The 17,764-nt window shown below is 44.0% G+C and overlaps 1 protein-coding gene and 1 pseudogene across 5 annotated transcripts in view; one reads left to right on the forward strand and one right to left on the reverse strand.

Annotated features, from left to right (window-relative positions):
* The window catches only part of LOC105106319 (centriole and centriolar satellite protein OFD1), a 45,348-nt gene extending 44,990 nt beyond the window's left edge, over positions 1–358 (reverse strand). For 3 of the 5 annotated variants that reach the window (XR_004134613.2, XM_064483520.1, XM_064483519.1), the window contains exon 1: positions 94–233. The gene's annotated coding sequence lies outside the window, so the exon portion shown is untranslated. Of the gene's footprint in view, positions 1–89 lie in introns of all 5 variants that reach the window. The other 2 variants (XM_064483521.1, XM_064483523.1) reach the window with 2 other exon arrangements.
* LOC135320379 (trafficking protein particle complex subunit 2-like) lies at positions 52–13,964 on the forward strand (annotated as a pseudogene).
* Positions 13,965–17,764: the final 3,800 nt, after the last annotated feature.

Genomic DNA, 17,764 nt, shown 5'->3' on the forward strand with positions numbered 1-17,764 from the left:
CTCGCCTGGGCGGCAGGTTCAGGCGCAGGGCAATTCCCTGCCCTCAGAGCCATGCTCTACGAGGACCGGGAAACAAGCCAACTGAATACCTGCCTCGCACTCCGAACTAGGAACTCAGCCCCAGACGCGCACTGCCTTTCTCCGCGTTCTGACAGGTGGGCGGGGTTGGGCCACGCGCGAATGTCCCCGCGGCTGGAGCGCGGAGGCGGGCAGAGAGAAGGCAAGAAGGCGAGGTCCCGCCTGGAGTCGGCACAGCTCAGAGCTGACCCTTCCCCAGCCCGCGGTCCCCCAAAATTAGCCGCGCCCGCCTTGAGTAGGACTGCGGCCCACGCCCCCGCGGCGCGGCCATCCGGCGGACCGGAAGCCCCGCCCACGTATCGCGATAGCGCAACCGTGGAGTCTCGCGAGGGCAGCTTTGGGAGTCCTGACAGAAGCGGCGGATCGCGGGTCTTCCTCTAGAATTGACTGGGCGTTTCCGTTGCTGTGGTCTCGCTGCAGGTAGGGGATGGAGCGAGTGGGCGGCTGGCGCTTCAGGACTCTGGGGGAAGTTCCGGGCCCTGCCAGAGGCATCGCAGCCCACCTGGCCAGTCCAAACCATCTTTCAACCTGCAAACGTCACACGTCCGCTGGCTCCGGCTTCTCTTCTTCCACTTTTAACTGGGCCATTCGGCTAACCCCATGTTTCCTAACCGTTTGGAGCCGGAAAATTATTCGTGCTGGGGCGACCTGTGCACTGACCCCCATAGCAGACGTGCGTAATTGATCACAGCAGTTTTTCCCGCTGACCACTTAGTCTCTCTCTTTGCCCCAGTTTCCAGCCTTCTGTACCAGTTGATTAGAACCGTCTCAAGAGGGGAAACCCATTTACCGTTTCCCTAGTCAAGTCCCTTTCCATTAGACATCATCCTATTTACAGATTGTACCCTGTACCCTACTCTGCTTCACCCCATCCCTGCTCAGGTCCAGCATCCTCAGTTCCTTCAGTAGCTCTTGTTTCCAGAACATTCACTAAAGTAGAACCCTCCCCCTCCCAGCAAACACATTTCATATTTATTGATCCTTTTAAAAAGCAATTCCCAGAACTGAGTATATACCCTAGAGATGATACTATTAGTGAAGAGGAATCATCTTTTTTTTTTTTTTAGCATGTTTTTTTAGTTTCATTATAATATATCCATTAAAATTTTTTAGGCCTTTAAAATATATTTTATTGAAATATGAGCAGTTTACAATGTGTCAGTTTCTTGTGTACAGCACAAGGCTTCAGTCATACATGAACATATATTTGTTTTCATATTCTTTTTCACCATAAGTTACAAGATATCGAATATAGGTCCTTATGCTATACAGTATGAACTTAATCTGTTTTATATATACCAGTCAGTATCAGCAAACTCGAAATCCCAGTTTATCCCTTACCACTCTCTTACGTTCTGGTAACCATAAATTTGTTTTCTATGCCTCTGAGTCTGTTTCTGTTTTTAAATGTTTGTTTATTTATTTTTTTAAGATTCCACATATGAGTGATCTCATACAGTATTTTTCTTTCTCTTACTGGCTTACTTCACTTAGAATGACAATCTCCAGGACCATCCATGTTGCTGCAAATGGCATTATTTTATTCTTTTTTATGGCTGAGTAGTATTCCATGATATAAATACACCACAGCTTCTATATCCAGTCATGTGTCAGTGGACGTTTAGGTTGTTTCCATGTCTTGGCTATTATACATAATGCTGCTATGAATATTGGAATGCATGTATTTTTTTCGATTGAGGTTCTCTCTGGACATATGCATAGCAGTGGGATTGTTGGATGGTAGGGTAAGTCTATTTTTAGTCTTTTAAGGACTCTCCCTACTGTTTTCCACAATGGCTGCACTAAGCTACATTCCCATCAACAGAGTAGGAAGGTTCCCTTTTCTCCACATCCTCGTTTATCATTTGTGGACTTTTGCATCATTGACATTCTGACTGCGTGAGGTGATACATCATTGTAGTTTTGATTTGCATTTCTCTGATACTTAGCCACATGGAGCATTTTTTCATGTGCCTATTGGCCATTTATATGTATTCATTGGAGAATTGCTTGTTTAATTTTGCCCGTTTTTGGATTGGGTTTTTTTTTTTTTCCTTATAATTAAGTTGTATGGGCTGTTTATATATCCTGGAAATTAATCCCTTGTCAGTCTCATCTTTTGCAAATATTTTCTTTCATTCCATAGGTTGTCATTTTGTTATGCTTATGGTTTCCTTTGCTGTGCAAAAGCTTGTAAGTTTAATTGGATCCCATTTGTTTACTTTTGCTTTTATTTTTATTGTTTGCATAGACTGCCCTAGGAGAACATTGCTGAGACGTATGTCAGAGAATGTTTTGCCTATGTTTTTCTTCTAAGAGGTTTATAGTGTCTTGTCTTGTGTTTAAATCTTTAAGCCAGTTTGAGGGTTTTTTTGTGTGTGTATGGTATGAGGGAGTATTCTAACTTCATTGATTTACATGCTGCTTTCCAGTTTTCCCAATACCATTTGCTGAAGAGACTGTCTATATTCCATTGTATGTTCTTGCTACCTTTGTCAAAGATTAATTGACCAACACTTTGTGGGTTCATTTCTGGATTCTCTATTTTGTTCCATTGATCCATATGTGTGTTTTTGTATCAATACCGTGCTGTTGTGATTACTATAGCCCTGAAGTATTGTATTGGGAGTGTTATTCCTCCAGCTTCATTCTTTTTCTTCAGTAATGCTTTGGCAATTCTGGTTCTTTTGTGATTCCATAAAAATTTTAGGATGATTTGTTCTAGTTCTGCGAAAGATGTCCTGGGTAACATGATAGGGATTGCATTGTATCTGTAGATTGCTTTGGGTATTATGGCCATTTTAACAATATTAATTCTTCCAATCCAAGAACATGGGATATCTTTCCATTACTTTAAATCATCTTTATTTTCATTAGCATTTTGTAGTTCTCCACATAGAAGTCTTTCACTTCCTTGGTCAGATTTATTCCTAAGTATTTTATTGTTTTGGATGCAGTTTTAAAAGGGATTAATGCTTTACTTTCCTTTTCTGATATTTTCTTGTTGTTGTAAAGAAATGCCACTGATTTCTCTATGTTGATCTTGTATTCTGCTACTTTGCTGAATTCTTTGATGAGTTCTAGTAGTTTTTGTGTGCAGCCTTTTCGGATTTCTATATACAATATCATGTCATCTGCACATGACAGTTTTACCTCTTCTATTCCAATTTGGATCCCTTTTATTTCTTTTTCTTGCCTGATTGTTGTGGCTAGGACTTCCAATACTTTATTGAATAGATGTGGTGAGAGTGGGCATCCTTGACTTGTTTCAGATTTTAGTGGAAAGGCTTTTTGCTTTTCAACATTGAGTATTATGCTGGCTGTAGGTTTGTTATAAATAGTTGTATTATGTTGAGATACGTTCCCTCTATACCCACTTTAGTGAGAGTTTTTATCATAAATGGGTGTTGAATTTTATCAAATGCTTTTTCTGCGTCTATTGAGATGATCGTGTGGTTTTTGTCCTTTCTCTTGTTCATGTGCTTTATTACATTGATTGATTTCCATGTATTGAACCATCCTTGTGTCCCTGAGATGAACCCAACTTGATCATGGTATATGATCTTTTTTAAGTGCTGTTGGATTCTGTTTGCTAAAATTTTGTTGAGGATTTTTACATCTATGTACATCAACAATATTGGCCTATAGATTTCTTTTTTGGTAGTGTCTCTTTCTGGCTTTGGTATCAGGGTGATGGCAGCTTTATTGGGAGTATTCCCTCCTCTTCAATCTTTTGGAAGAGTTTGAGAAGGATTGGAATGAGCTCTTCTTTGTATGTTTGATAGAATTCCCCAGTGAAACCATCTTGTTCCTGGACTTTTGTATGCAGGTTTCTATTGCTGATTCTTCTTCACTTCTAGTAATTCATCTGTTCAAATGATCAGTTTCTTCTTGATTCAGTTTTGGTGGACTGTATATTTGTAGAAACTTGTCCATCTCTTCTAAGTTGTCCAATTTATTGCCATACAATTGTTTAAAGTATTCTCTTATGATTTTTTGTTATTTCTGTAGTGTTGGTTGTAATCTCTCCACTTTCATTTCTTATTTTGTTTATTTGTGTGCCCTTTCTTTTCTTGGTCTCCCTGGCCAGGGGTTTGTCTATTTTGTTTACTCTTTCAGAAAACCAGCTCTTGGTTTGATTGATTTTTCTCTTGTTTTTTAATTTCTATTTTATTTATTTCCTCCTTGATCTTTATTACTGCTTTACTTTTGGTGACTTTAGGTTTTGTTTGTCCATTTTCTGATTCTTTTAAGTGGTAGATTAGGTTGTTTGAGAATGTTCTTTTTTGAGGAAGGCCTGTATTGTTATGAACTTCCCTCTAAGGACTGCTTTTGCTGCGTCCCATAGATTTTGTGTGGTTTTGTTTTCATTGTCATTTGTCTCAAGGTATTTTTTAACTTCTTTGATACCATTGTTGATCCATTGGTTTTTTAATAGCGTGTTGTTTAGTATCCATTGCGGTCTTTTTTTTTCTAAGTTTCTTTTTCTAGGTTGATTTCTAGTTTCATGCCACTGTTGTCAGAGAAAATGCTTGGAATAATTTCTATCCTCTTAAATTTGTTGAGGCTCCATTTGTGCCTGAGCATGTGGTCTATTCCTAGAGAATGTTCCATGGGCACTTGAATAGAATGTATAATATGTTTTGGGGAGATGTAATGTCCTAAAAATATCAACCAAGTCCCACAGTTCCATTGTGTCATTTAGTATCTCCATTGCTTTATTGATTTTCTGTCTGGAAGACCTATCCAGATACGTTAGTGGGATGTTAAAGTTTCCTCCTACTATTGTTTTTCCATCAATTTCTCCCTTTATATCTGTTAACATTCGTTTTATATATTTAAGTGCTTCTATATTGGGTGCATATATGTTAACAAGTGTAATATCTTCATATTGTTTTGCTCCTTTGATCATATATAGTGTCCTTTTTGTCTTTCATTATGGTCTTTGTTTTAAAGTCTGTTTTGTCTGATAAGAGTGTTGCTAATCCTACTTTCTTGTCATTTCCATTTGCATGAAATATCTTTTTCCATCCTCTCACTTTCAATGTATGTGTGTCCTTCACTGTAAAATGGGTGTCTTGCAGGCAGCATATTGTAGGCTTTAGTTTTATTATCCAACCTGCCACTGTGTGCCTTTTAATTGTAGCATTTAGTCCATTGACATTTATGGTAATTATTGATAGATGTATGTTTATTGCCATTTTGAACTTTGTTTTCCAGTTGATCTGGCATTTCTTCTTTGTTCCTTTCTGTTTCTTTTTGTTTTTCTTTTTGTGGTTTGATGATTTTCCTTTGTATTAACTTGGTTTCTTTTTAGTTTTTGTGACTCTATCATATGCTTTTGATTTGTGTTTACTCTGTTTTTCAAGTATGTTAACCCCATCCTCTGTTTGCTTTAGACTATTAGTCATGTAGGCGCAAACACATCCTAAAAAGAATAAAGGAAAAAGAGAAAGAAAAAAATCTGTTTTTTCTTGCCCCCCCCCCCCCCCGCCACCACTGGAATCATCTTCTCTTAATGCAGCTTAGAATTGCATTAGGTTTTTTGATCACTTTACTACTTTAACAACCTCTGACTGAGCTTGCAATGAATGCAAACGAGTTCTCCTAGATGAACTGCTCTTAAACTAGGTTTCCTTCATCCTATTGTTGTCCAGTTGATTTTTTAAGCCCAAGTACAGGACTAGATTCCAAATCCTTTTACATTCTATCCTGTTCATGTCACCCATTTCTCCTTGCCATGGAGATCTTTTTAGTCCTGACTCGGCCTTCTAATAAATTAGGTGTTCTTAGCATGTTATCTTGAGAGTGTGGAAGTTTGTTTCATCTCAGTTACTGATTCAAATGTTGACCTTGTCTAGGTTAAGGTCAACCTCAGTCTCTCTACAGACCCCATGCCATCCACTGATGTGGAGCACTTGGTTAACCTTCTGGTCAGGTCTGAGTAGCCCAAAGCCTCTTCCTGTCTGAGATCAGCTGATGGGCTGCCTTAGTTCTCTGCCATGTGAATTAACATTCACTGGTTCTCGAAATTAGGACATTTTGGTGAGATTCATGGGAGCCATTTTGGCTATCATCACATGTTTACAATAGACATGCTCGTTTTCATACCTCTTCCTTCCCTCTTATTTCCTTTCTCGGTGAATAGCATCATTACCTTGATATTGTGCTTGATCACCTCAGCCAGACGTTTGAATACATCCCTCATCCTCAGTTCCCCAGTTTAACTCATTGCCAAGCTGTGTGTAACTACCTCCACACCTTGGAGATGCTTGAAGGGCCCTCATTTCAGGTGATGGGGCAATGGAGCAGGTTTAGAACAGCTCCGCCCTTGCAGGCAGTCCGATGTAGCAGACAGCAAAGAATGCTGGAGTGTGTCACGGTGGCTCACTCCCTGGGCATAAGAAACCCAAGGGTTAAAGGACGGTAGAAGGCTTATGCCCTCCTGAGGCTTCCTGTCCCCCCACTTCAGCTGCTTCTTGTCAGAATGGAATCTGGCATTGCATCTCTTTTTATGGAAAGCTGTGTGTGAAATCGCTTTGGGGGGCTTGTTCTGCCCCCCTGGGCAGCGTGTGATCGACCCTTTCTGCAGTACGTCCTTCAGTTCCCTGCTGTTACCCATGCTGGGCTGCTCTCCCAGACATGGATTTCCATGTAGGAGTGAGTGTGGCGGGGCAGGGGTGGGCCATCTTCCTTATGCATGTCTCCTTTCCTGCTGCTGCTTAAATGTGTGTAGGAGAGAAGCAGTTTCCTGGCAGCATTTTTTTGTCTTGTCTTTTTTCCTGCTGCTGCTGCTTAAATGTGCTGAAAAAATTCAGCCCTTCCCTCAGCAAACTCCAGCTATGAAACCTCTGAGCAAGAATGAATGAGGTCATTGTTTACTCTGTTGAAATTTCAGGCTCCCATCTCTCTTCCCCTCACTTGTTCTGGAGAATTATCGCCAGTTCGCCCAGGCTTGCGTAGCTTTTGTGTCATTCCTGCTTGTCTTGGTTGTCCATTACTTGGTTGTCCATTACTGTTTGGCCTCCGTGGCCCTTCCTGCACTGCCGTCATGGGGCCACAGCGGCCTCACACAGTGGCGAGAGGACGGCAGGCCAGACGAGCCCACGGGCTGCGGCGTGCAGCCGCCACCCCAAATAACTTTTCAACCCCTCCTTACTTCATCAGGCCACAGGGGTTGCCCACCTGCCTTTTCCTCCAGTCACAGCCTTCTGATTCCAGAGTTGAAAGTGCCAGCTGTGCCCTGATTTCCTCTACAAAACGTTGTATTCATCAGGGAATAAATTCATATGTCTTCTGATTTGGTCACAGGTTCTGTGTCACTCCACGGAAGTCCCAGTGAGGCCAGATGAGCCCTGGGGTGCGACACTCCTCAGTGCCGTTCCCTGAGACGGTGTACTCCCGGCTAGGGAGACCCCCCGACGCAAGGAGGCCTCACTCGGCCCACATCTCCGTGTGCGGGCGCTCCCCTGTTGTTCTTGGTCACGTTACCTGAGTGCCTCCCAGGAGCCAGGCACCCTGCTGCGCGCCTTACGGCCACTACGTGGTGTCGTCCTCGGACTCACCCGAGGGGCTACGATTGTCATCCCCACCGTTATCTTGATTTCCGAGAAGGAAACAGGCGTTGGGAGATGAAGGACTGTGCCTGGGCTCCTGTTGCTAGAGCTAGACATGAACCTAGCTCTGTCTGATCCCAAAGACCTTGTGCCGAAAATGCATGCATAAATCCATCCACCCGTCTGTCCACCCTCCCAGGTTCTGAGTGTGCTAAAAGCCACAGAATCCTTGATTTCTCTCCCACCACGCCACTTTTTCTTGGTTTTATTCCTTTAGCAGACCTATTAACCCTAGTTCCAAGACGTCTTAATGCCTCAGAATGTCTTCCTTTTGGGATTATGACATCTTCCATCTTTTCTAGAATACAAAGCTGTTTTTTCCTCTTATGAATGGTGTTTGAAGAGGCATATCCCAGGCTCTTTCATTTGCAGAGTGACATTCACAGCATAGATCCTTTGGGTGGGAAGATGACAAGGACCGCCCAGGCTGTAGATAAATGCCATAGGCTCTCTACTTTGTGTAAATGACATGCGTCAGAGTGGTGTTTAGCCTCCTCCGAAGCACCCTTCCTGAAAATGTCCAAGGCAAGCGAATTTTCCCCTAATTAGCACTTTTATTAATCTTTCCCGTGTCAGTGCTAATGCTAACCAGTCCAGTTCCGGTTTAGCCGGCTTACTGTAAAACATGAGGGTGTTTTTACAATTTCATATTAGAGGTCTTTCAGTTTCCCTATGAAAATACAGTCCTGGATTCTACAACGCATATCACAGATGAATAATTTAATCTCATGCAAAAGCCATATAGCAGATAAACAACAAGGCCCTACAATACAGCACAGGGAACTATGTTCAATATCTTGTAATAGCCTATAATGAAAGAGAACATGAAAAAGAATATATGTGTGTGTGTGTATATATATATATATATATATATATATATAAAACTGAAACATTAGGCTGTACACCAGAAATTAAAACAACACTGAACTGACTATACTTTTGATTTTTTTTTTAAAAAAAGGCATATATGTATGTGGTATATTGGAAAGCATGCCAAGCCTTGGGGCCACCTCCTCTGCAATTCAGGCTTAAGTAAATAAATGGTGTTCTTCACTTCCTGTTAACCGTGTTTGGTTTTCAGTATTGAGTACTAAAAATATTATTTTCATTTAATTAGGAGCTATATATTGAAGACAATGTCTGGAAGATTCTACTTTATCATTGTGGGTCACCACGATAATCCAGTCTTTGAAATGGAGTTTTTGCCAGCTGGAAAAGCAGAATCCAAAGTGCGTATGGAACCTTAAAAAAATTCCATAACAATTGTTATATGTTGTTGTCATGATAAAGGTGTAATGTGATTTTTAGAACTGGGAGAGACCTGGGCAGATCAGGTAACGACGCCACCACGGTTAAATGAGGCCGCCCTGTGGCCCCACGGGTTGATAGAAGCCAGCCAGGAACAGCCTCTGAATTGTTTATTCATCCTCTGATTCAGCACACACTTGGCACGTACTGGCAGGATGTCCTGGGGCTCTTTTTCCTGGCCTTTGGCTCAGTGTCACCCCCTGTGGAAAGCTGCTCCTTGAACACACAGAAATATAGTTGACCTGTTGTGGGCCTGCAGGAACAGTTGTCACTGCCTTGAAATGCCCGGAAAGCCCATCTGGCGCAGTGAGTCACGTTGTTCATCAGGACGTACGTAGTAGATGCATTTACACCCGGGGGTGTGAAAGGGGCCCCTCCTGCTGCTGCTGCCTGAGACGGGCCGTTCTCAGGCGCCTTCCACAGCGCCCACTGGCCGGGTGCCCGCCTGCTCTCCTCCCCAGTGACACCACCAGCTTGGTTGTTGTCAGGGATGGTTCCAGAGGAACAGGCTTGCTTCTAGAACACACTGCCGTTCAGAGGAACAGCCCCGTAGAGTCTGGAGGTGGGAGTAGCCGGGTCCCTTCCACCTTTCTGCACAAGGCTGCATGCCTGATAAGTTGCTGACGAGTTACGCTTTCTCCCACCCTCCAAAAATAAGCTTTAATGTCCTTTAAGGCAGGAACTCATGTCTGAGATTGGTGGTGATGGTAATGTCCAGTGTAAGACGCTTCTCAACTATTCAGATCTCGCCACTAAATGTAGAAATTTCAGGTGTTAATCCTAGCAGGTGTTTTCGCTACATTATTTTCCCACATTCACATGAGCACACGGCTCATTAAAACTGTGGCCGGAGCCGGGGAGGGTACAGCTCAGTGGCAGAGTGCGTGCTTAGCATGCACGAGGTCCTGGGTTCCATCCCCAGGACTTCCATTAAGTTAAGTAATTAACTAACCTAATTACCTCAACCCCCAAAAGAGAATTTTGATTGGCGGCATCTCTGTATCAGCAAGTGCTTTGTGTGATATACGTATAGTTTTTCGCTCAGCACAGGGGCCTTGTGGAAGGCGAAGCAGTTCTGCAAAAATCCTCTGCTGCATGACTTGATCTTAGTTCTTTTTCCTGCTACCACTCACTTTCTTAAAACGTTTCTGTAGTTTTCTTCTAATCTCCCAGGATTGATCATCAGTGTAGAGGAAAACACTGCTGTGAGCCAGACACAAAATGCATCCATTTCTCTGAGGGTTAAAGTGGCCTCGTCATGGTGACGCGAGAGAGGCGTAAACTTGCTGCACAGGGGGCTCCAGGGCCACCGGCAGCCGTCCCCCAGCCCGGTCCCAGCAGCAGCCGCCTGGGCGAGGAAGTTATATTGTTCCCTAGGGCTGCCGTGACAGGACCAGAAACTGGGTCCCTGAGAGCAACAGAAGTGTTCTGTCTCACAGTTCTGGAGGCCAGAAGTCTGAGACCAAGCTGTCGGCAGGGCCGCGCCCCGTCCAGAGCCACTGGGGAAGGTCTGTCCCAGGCCTCTCTCCCAGCTTCTGGCAGTTCTGGGCTTGTGGTGGTCAAACTTGTCCTCATGTGGCCTTCTTCCTGCATGGGTGTCTGTCTCCAGACTTCCCCCTTTTATAAATACACCAGTCATTGGATTAGGGACCCACGACCTCATGGCAATTAATGACATCTGTAATGACCCTCTTTCCAAGTATAGCCACATTCTAAGGTTCTAAGAGGTATGGCTGCAACATAGGAAGGTGGGGCACACAAATTCAACCTATAACACAGGTGCCCTTTGGAAAACGCATTTTGAGAGTAAGAATTCCACGGGAGTGAGACTGCATTCCAGGTTGTGAGTTCCCTCTCCACATTCTGGTGGGACACTCCCACCTTTTCTAGTTAAGCCTTTTCAGCCCGTGAAAAGGACACTGCCAGCTTTGACAGGACCGTCTCCTGCTGTTGGCGCAGGTGACTGCACACAGTGGGGCTGAGCACAGCCTTCTGCCAGGTAAGCTTACACCTCCAGGAGGCCTCTGCCGGGCTGTCCACTGCTCAGCATGTGTCGCTGCACACGAAACCCCCCTCCCCCTGCCACCCCCACCCACGGCCTGTGCCAGCAGCTCTCCTTCACCACCTCCTTACCCCGGCCTACCGAAGCTGCTGTCCTTTATCCATAACCAAGAGTTTTCTCCTGTCTTCCTCTTCAAAAAGATGCGAGCCTCTTGAAGGCAGGATCTACCTTTCTTTTTTAATGTAGTGTTATTTTTTCACATGCTTAAATGGCTGTATCATTTAATAACTTCCTTCCGGGAAAATTTTAAAAATCTATATAGTTTCTTGAACATGTCATTTAATAAGTCATTAGCTGTTTTTATTTGTTGAGTTTTAGATATCAAATTAGAATACAGAAAATGATGTGAAAACACTGAAGATCTTTTATGTCTCATGATAGTAATAATAGAAGTAAAAGTAGAAAGCTTCACCTCCACGAGGAAGCTGTACAGAATTTAAGAGGAAAGAGTTAGCGTTTTGACACTGCACGGAAATGTTAACCTGCTGCTGCTGGCTGTCACCCAGGACGACCATCGCCACCTGAACCAGTTCATAGCGCACGCTGCTCTTGACCTCGTGGATGAGAACATGTGGCTGTCGAACAACATGTACTTGAAAACTGTGGACAAGTTCAATGAGTGATTTGTTTCAGCATTCGTCACTGCAGGTCATATCCTTTCCTACTTAATGAAGAGGGCTAATGAAGGAGGGGGGCAGTAAACCAGCCCAACACAGGGCCTAGACACTAGGCTCTGAGTCTGTGGATTGCAAAGTGTCAGGTAAAAATTGCCATTTCTGGGGCTTTTACTTTCTTAGGGAAAAAAACACCCACCTTTTAAAACCGAGTCTTATGTGTAAAACTAAGGTTTATCTAAACCATATCAAGAGTGATTTTATTTTGCAGTTATGTTCTAACTTAAAAAGATTCTGTTCTCTTCACGGTAAAATTAACCTAACTTTGAACCTGGGTGATGTATTCCACTTTTCCAAAGCAAAATACACCGCATGTCACTTACCTGAGGACTGCTGTATCAGCAGATTCCTTTTCAGCTTTCATTTCTAAACATTATACCTTAATTATTTCACATATGAGATTCATTATGCTGCATGATGTAAGGCAAGAAGATGGAATAAAGAACTTCTTTACTGATGTCTATGATTTATACATAAAGGTATGGTATGTTCTGTAACTGTAATAATCTGATTATAAAAAGGGATTCAATTAGAAAAAAAAAGGGTTTAAACTTGACAAGAACCTGGCCTGCTGAAGTACCTCACTGAGACTGCCCAGTTTCCACCTCAGACCAGCTCTCCCCCTGTGCGTCTTGCCCCTGGCAGTGCCTCCCCTGGCATGTCTCCACCACCACTGTCACATGTATGGTGGGCAACAGCTTGTGGTCAGTATTTTCAAATCAGTTTCATTCTCCCCTTTTTGGTGCATTAGTTAATTTTATGAGGAAACCCTAAAGAGATGGACAGAAGCAGTCTACATAAGGAAAGCTGCTTCATAATTCTAATCTAAAATGTATTCCACCTACTGAGCAAATAAGTTACAATGTAGTGCATCCAGGTCATAAACCAGTAGGAAGTTATGTTTCATATGTTATCAGAGTCACTGAAGGAGAATGGTGCCACCTGCATTTCATGATATTAACTGGAAATAATGAAATAGTAATAAGATGATTTAACTGCAGTGCTAACAGTATATTCTTTTTTTCTTTTTAAATGATTGAAGGGTGGGTAACTAGGTTTATTTCTCTTTCAATAGAGGTATTGGGGATTGAACCCAGGATCTCATGCATGCTAAGCTCATATTCTACTGTCCACCACAACAGTATCTTCTTTTTCTTTGTTTTTGTTTGTTTGTTTGTTTGTTTTTTCAAGGTGGAGGGAGGTAATTATGCTTTTACTTACTCATTTATTTTAATGGACGTATTGGGGATTAAACCCAGGACTTCATGCATGCCAAGCTCACACTCTACCACTGAGCTATATACCCTCTCCACCCAATAGTATATTCTTAATAATTTAAACATGTGGCATTTGGGCAAGACTTTTTTGTGTATATGTACAGTTAACAGTCAATATTTCTAGTCAGAAGTAGCAAATAATACATAGCCTTCTTATACAGACAGACAACATCAAGTGATGAAGGTATAGAAGTTGGTCACTCTCCTCATTTGTGACTCCATCCAGGACTAATACTCTCACACATGTTATTATGTACCCTTTACATCTGAGAAACTCATCACTTCACCTCGTGTTAAGGGAGAGTATTAAAAACATGACTGTTAAAAGCTTGCCTTGCGAGGGTGACTTCTCATAGCAGTGTGGCGGAACTTTTTCTTCACTCTGAGCATATGGCAGACTTAGTTTGCTTTATGTAGTCAACGGGCCTGACGGACAAACCCCATCTTTATGACAAACGTGAGTTGATGGGCGTTTCAGGCACAGGTGACCCCTGGAAGTCAGCTGAGCTGATGCAGGCAGCACTGCCCCGACCACAGGTACTTCCCTAAACTCCAAGACAGAAACTTCCTTAAAGGGATGTTACTGTTTAACAATGCAACATTTTCACTGCAGCTGAAAAGTGTAGTATTCAGACTTTTGTTTTGAATATCTTTGATGACTTAAAACTTTAAAATAATTTCCTTTTAGAGGCCTATGATTTGTTAGCTGTTTTCCTTTGACAAACTCACTGAAAAAATTTCTTTTGTCCTAGTTTGCAGTGAATCCATTTTATGAACCCAATTCTCCTATTCGATCAAGCGCATTTGACAGAAAAGTTCAGTTTCTTGGGAAGAAACACCTTTTAAGCTGAATGCAGAAAATTCAGAAATAAACAATGTCACTGCGATGGGGTGTACTCAGGAATGTGTACATTGTAAGTAACTTGATTAAACAGCCAGAAAAGTTTTACTTGTAGCCTCCATTTATCTAAACTTAATGAAATTGCTTTTATATTTAAAAACAGTAAGTTCAATTTCTTACCATTATCAACAGATTGATACTTGCTTGTGAGTGGTGTTATTTACAGAAAGCTCTTTATCAATAATCTTGAAATATTTTTAAAACCTGAAAATAAGCTTTGGCTTTTTTTGCTCCTATACTTCTTCGTGATGTAATAACCCAGAACCAAATGTCACCGTCAAGCTTTGGTAGGCAGATTTAAAACTGAAAGCTTCTGCAGTGGGGAGTGAAGCTGACAGCACGCACATGGGCTTATCAGTACATGCAGAGATGCTCTGAAAACGCACAGGCAGCGTACACAGCACTGCCCCAGAAGCTGAAGCAAAGAGCCTGTGCAGCACCAAAGGCGGCACGCCTGCCCCTGTCGGAGGCTGGGGACAGTCGTCCTGCCGCTCTAGAATCCTGGGTCCATGTCTGTAAAACAGGAGGCTCGGACCAAAGTAGCAAGCTCTGTTCTTACGTTTCCCTCCCCTCAGACAGCTAACTAAAGACTAAGTGGGCCTGCTGATAGCTGTACTAGTAAAGAGCTGTGGGCAGGGCTAGAATTGTAAAGCAGGAAAAGCTTGCGTTACAGTCACATCTGCACTCTGGGCCCTTTAGGCTGTATACAAGGGGGTGGGAGGGGCCTCTTGTGCTGAAACAGCGTGGCGTCCCCCTGTACACGAGTAAGTGTCCATTGACAAGCAGGTAACATCACCAGGTATTTTCTGTGCTAATTGTGGGCACTGAAGAATTTTGTTCATTCTGAATAACCTGAGCAAGGAATTCTAAGTGTGGTCTTGTATCCTCATGTGAAGTGGCTACCATAATTTTTTGTCCTATTTATTTGATTTCCTAAATAAAGATGTCTGTCCAAGATTGTGGCAGTTTGATACTGACTGTTTTAAGTGCTGCTCACCCCTCCACTACTGCCATCTTAGTCCCTTTTCCCCTACTGAAAGTCTGCAGACTAACACTATGCAGAACTCGAATCGCCTCAAACCAGCTGCCAGAGCTTTGGGAGCAGAAAAAGATACTCAGCTAGGAATCCAGGTGTAGTTCCAGCCCCGCTCATTGGAGAGACCCACGCAGAAGTACTGTCTGCAGGCTGCTCTGCCCTCCAGGATCAGGGAACCCAGAGGGCGGTGATGCGCCCGCCTGTCCGGAGCAGCAGTGTGGGGTTTCAGCAGGAGGGCATAGGGTGGGGCGGTTCAGACCCTGGCTCAGCCGCACAACGGCGGTGCCCTGCACACAGTGAGCCTTTCACCAGGCCTGTGATGGTGAGACAGGAACACGAATGCGGGCCCTGTGTGAGTGGACCGGTGTAGTTAAGTATCAGGTTTCACATGACTGCCTCTGAAGAAGCCTGAAGGCAAGTGATGAGCTTAGGAGTGGTGGGACCTCAAAGGTGGGCCGCACTGGGAAGGCCTGTGCGCATCTACGTTAGCGTTTCCAAAGCGCTTCACGTAAAATGCGCAAACCCCAGTCTGTCCCCTTTCACTTCCTAGGGTGCTTCAGGGGTGCCCGTGTTTTCCACCTGTGTAGACCGCTGATCTCCTGTGCCCTGCTATGCCGTCCTTTCACTTTTTGTCACGACAGCACCTCCTGGTTTACTGTGCACAGTGGTGACCTCTCAGGATCCGCTGACGACACAGATCCACGTTTCCACCTAACACCTCCCTGCCCCACAAGCCGCGGGTGCCGTGGAACTGGCGTGACAGTGCCATGGTCTTAAAGTGAAAGCTTACCCAAGTTTTTATAGAAATGTGAAACACAAGGTTGTGTTCCCTTTGACCAGGGTAGGGAATTTTTCCCAAAAGGGAAGGTGACAAAAACATTAACTCATCGACAAATGTGCACTTTGCCATCTTCCACGTGGCACACTGATGGCTACATCGACTGTCACGTGGACATCTGTCCATCTCCCAAGTTCAGTGGTTTGACCTTTTAACACTGAACACTCTCTCAAAGGCGTTATATCCGCAGACAGTGCGAAAGCACCTGTGCCAGGCCGGGTGGCGGGCATCGGCAGTTATGGTGGGGCCCCTCATCCCGGAACAGGGCAGCGCCGTGCTCCCTCGGGGCTCTGCCGCAGCTTCCGCCACTCGTGCCACCACGGTCACCTGCTCTGCTCCCCAGCTCTCGCTTTCTCCCCACTTCTCATCTTTGCCTAGGAAACACCAGCCCATCAAAGCCCTTTGACTTAAACAGAAGAATCAGGTTTCCAGCTACCTTTTGTTGCCTTTGGAAGAGCTCCTCCACCGGTGACTTGTCAGTGCTTTGAAGGCCGAGGCTCCTCAGTCAGGTCCCGTTCCTCCTCCTCCTGTCACAGTTCAGTACCGTGTGGGTAGTCAGCCTCCGTCCACCAGGCCCCTCTACGTCACGGTGTGAAGCCCATCACTCTCCCTTCCATCAGCCTGTCTGCACACACGAAGATACGCTCCTTTGATCGTTTTTTGCTGCCCAGCTCTAGACCTCTTGAACGCCAACTAACCTAATCCCTGAATATTCAGCTGAAAAAGAGTTACGGTGAAGATGCTTAAAAGTTAGAAAAATGACTAAGGTGTTAGTTAAATCCATACAAGTATCGAAATTACACATTTTGTATAAATACCTACACACACGTTATGGGCTGAATTGTGCTCCCCCAAAATTCATATTCAATAGGCCTAGTCCCCGGTCCCTCAGAAAGGGACTATATTGGAGAAGGGGCCTTTAAAGAGGTAATTTGAGTTAAAATGAGCCCATGGGGCTGGTCCCTATTCCAATCTCACTGCTGTGCTTATAAGAGGAAATCTAGACACAGAGAGGCCAGGGGTGGAGGGAGTGCTCTGTGCAGAGGAAAGGTCATCTGCCAGCCACGGAGAGAGGACTCAGGAAGAACTAAACCATATACCTTGATGTTGGACTTGTAGCCTCCGGAACGGTGAGAAGGAGCTCCCAGTGTTCACACCACCTCGTCTGGCACTCACGGCAGCCACAGACACTAACACAGTGCCCTTCCCTAGGTACCAAACACCTAGACAGACCCCCGAGGAGCTGGCGCATGGCTGTCTCCACGCCCAGGGACCGGGTGGCATTGTCCCCTGTCATTTTCAACCATGTGACTCATCTATTCAAAACACGAACAACAAAAAATGTACTCCTTACACTCACTGTTGACCAAGGTGTGGGAAACTGGCACTTCAATATACTACAGCTATTTATCTATCAATGGGGAATGGTTTGAATGGAGGGTGAGACACCCATGCAGCTAATAAATGAGGTAGGTCTACTACAGTGGAAATATATCCAGACAGAGGAAGAGAAAAGTGCAAGTCCTAATAATCAGTACACCTGATTTAAAATAACAAGCCCTCTAGAGGAAAAGGAATATATAAAATACACCAGTTTGGTAATGGTGGGTTCCTATTTTGTTTTTTGAATGGAGGATTGTAGGTTTTTGGGGGGAGGGGGAACTGATTATAAATAATTAGAACTACAGTTCTCTTTAACCTGAGAATACAAAGAGATTTCATTTCCCCAAATTTAAAATGTTAAAATGGTTTGCTTAAAGCCGAATTGCCTGCTACGTTAGGAAGCCAGACTTTCAAAACCTTAGCTTACTGTAATGATATTCTTTGTCAGTGGTTCCCACACAGTGGGGCCAGGGAGAGAACTCTCAATCTAGCTGTTCCAAAATGTACTCCCCGACATGACACCCCCCACCAAAGCATGTCCCTTGATAACCCACCGCCCCACAGTCAAGGGTTCCGTCCTCATGAACACGC

This window comes from Camelus dromedarius, chromosome Y (assembly GCF_036321535.1).
Source record: "Camelus dromedarius isolate mCamDro1 chromosome Y, mCamDro1.pat, whole genome shotgun sequence".
In the NCBI taxonomy this organism is placed as follows: domain Eukaryota; kingdom Metazoa; phylum Chordata; class Mammalia; order Artiodactyla; family Camelidae; genus Camelus; species Camelus dromedarius.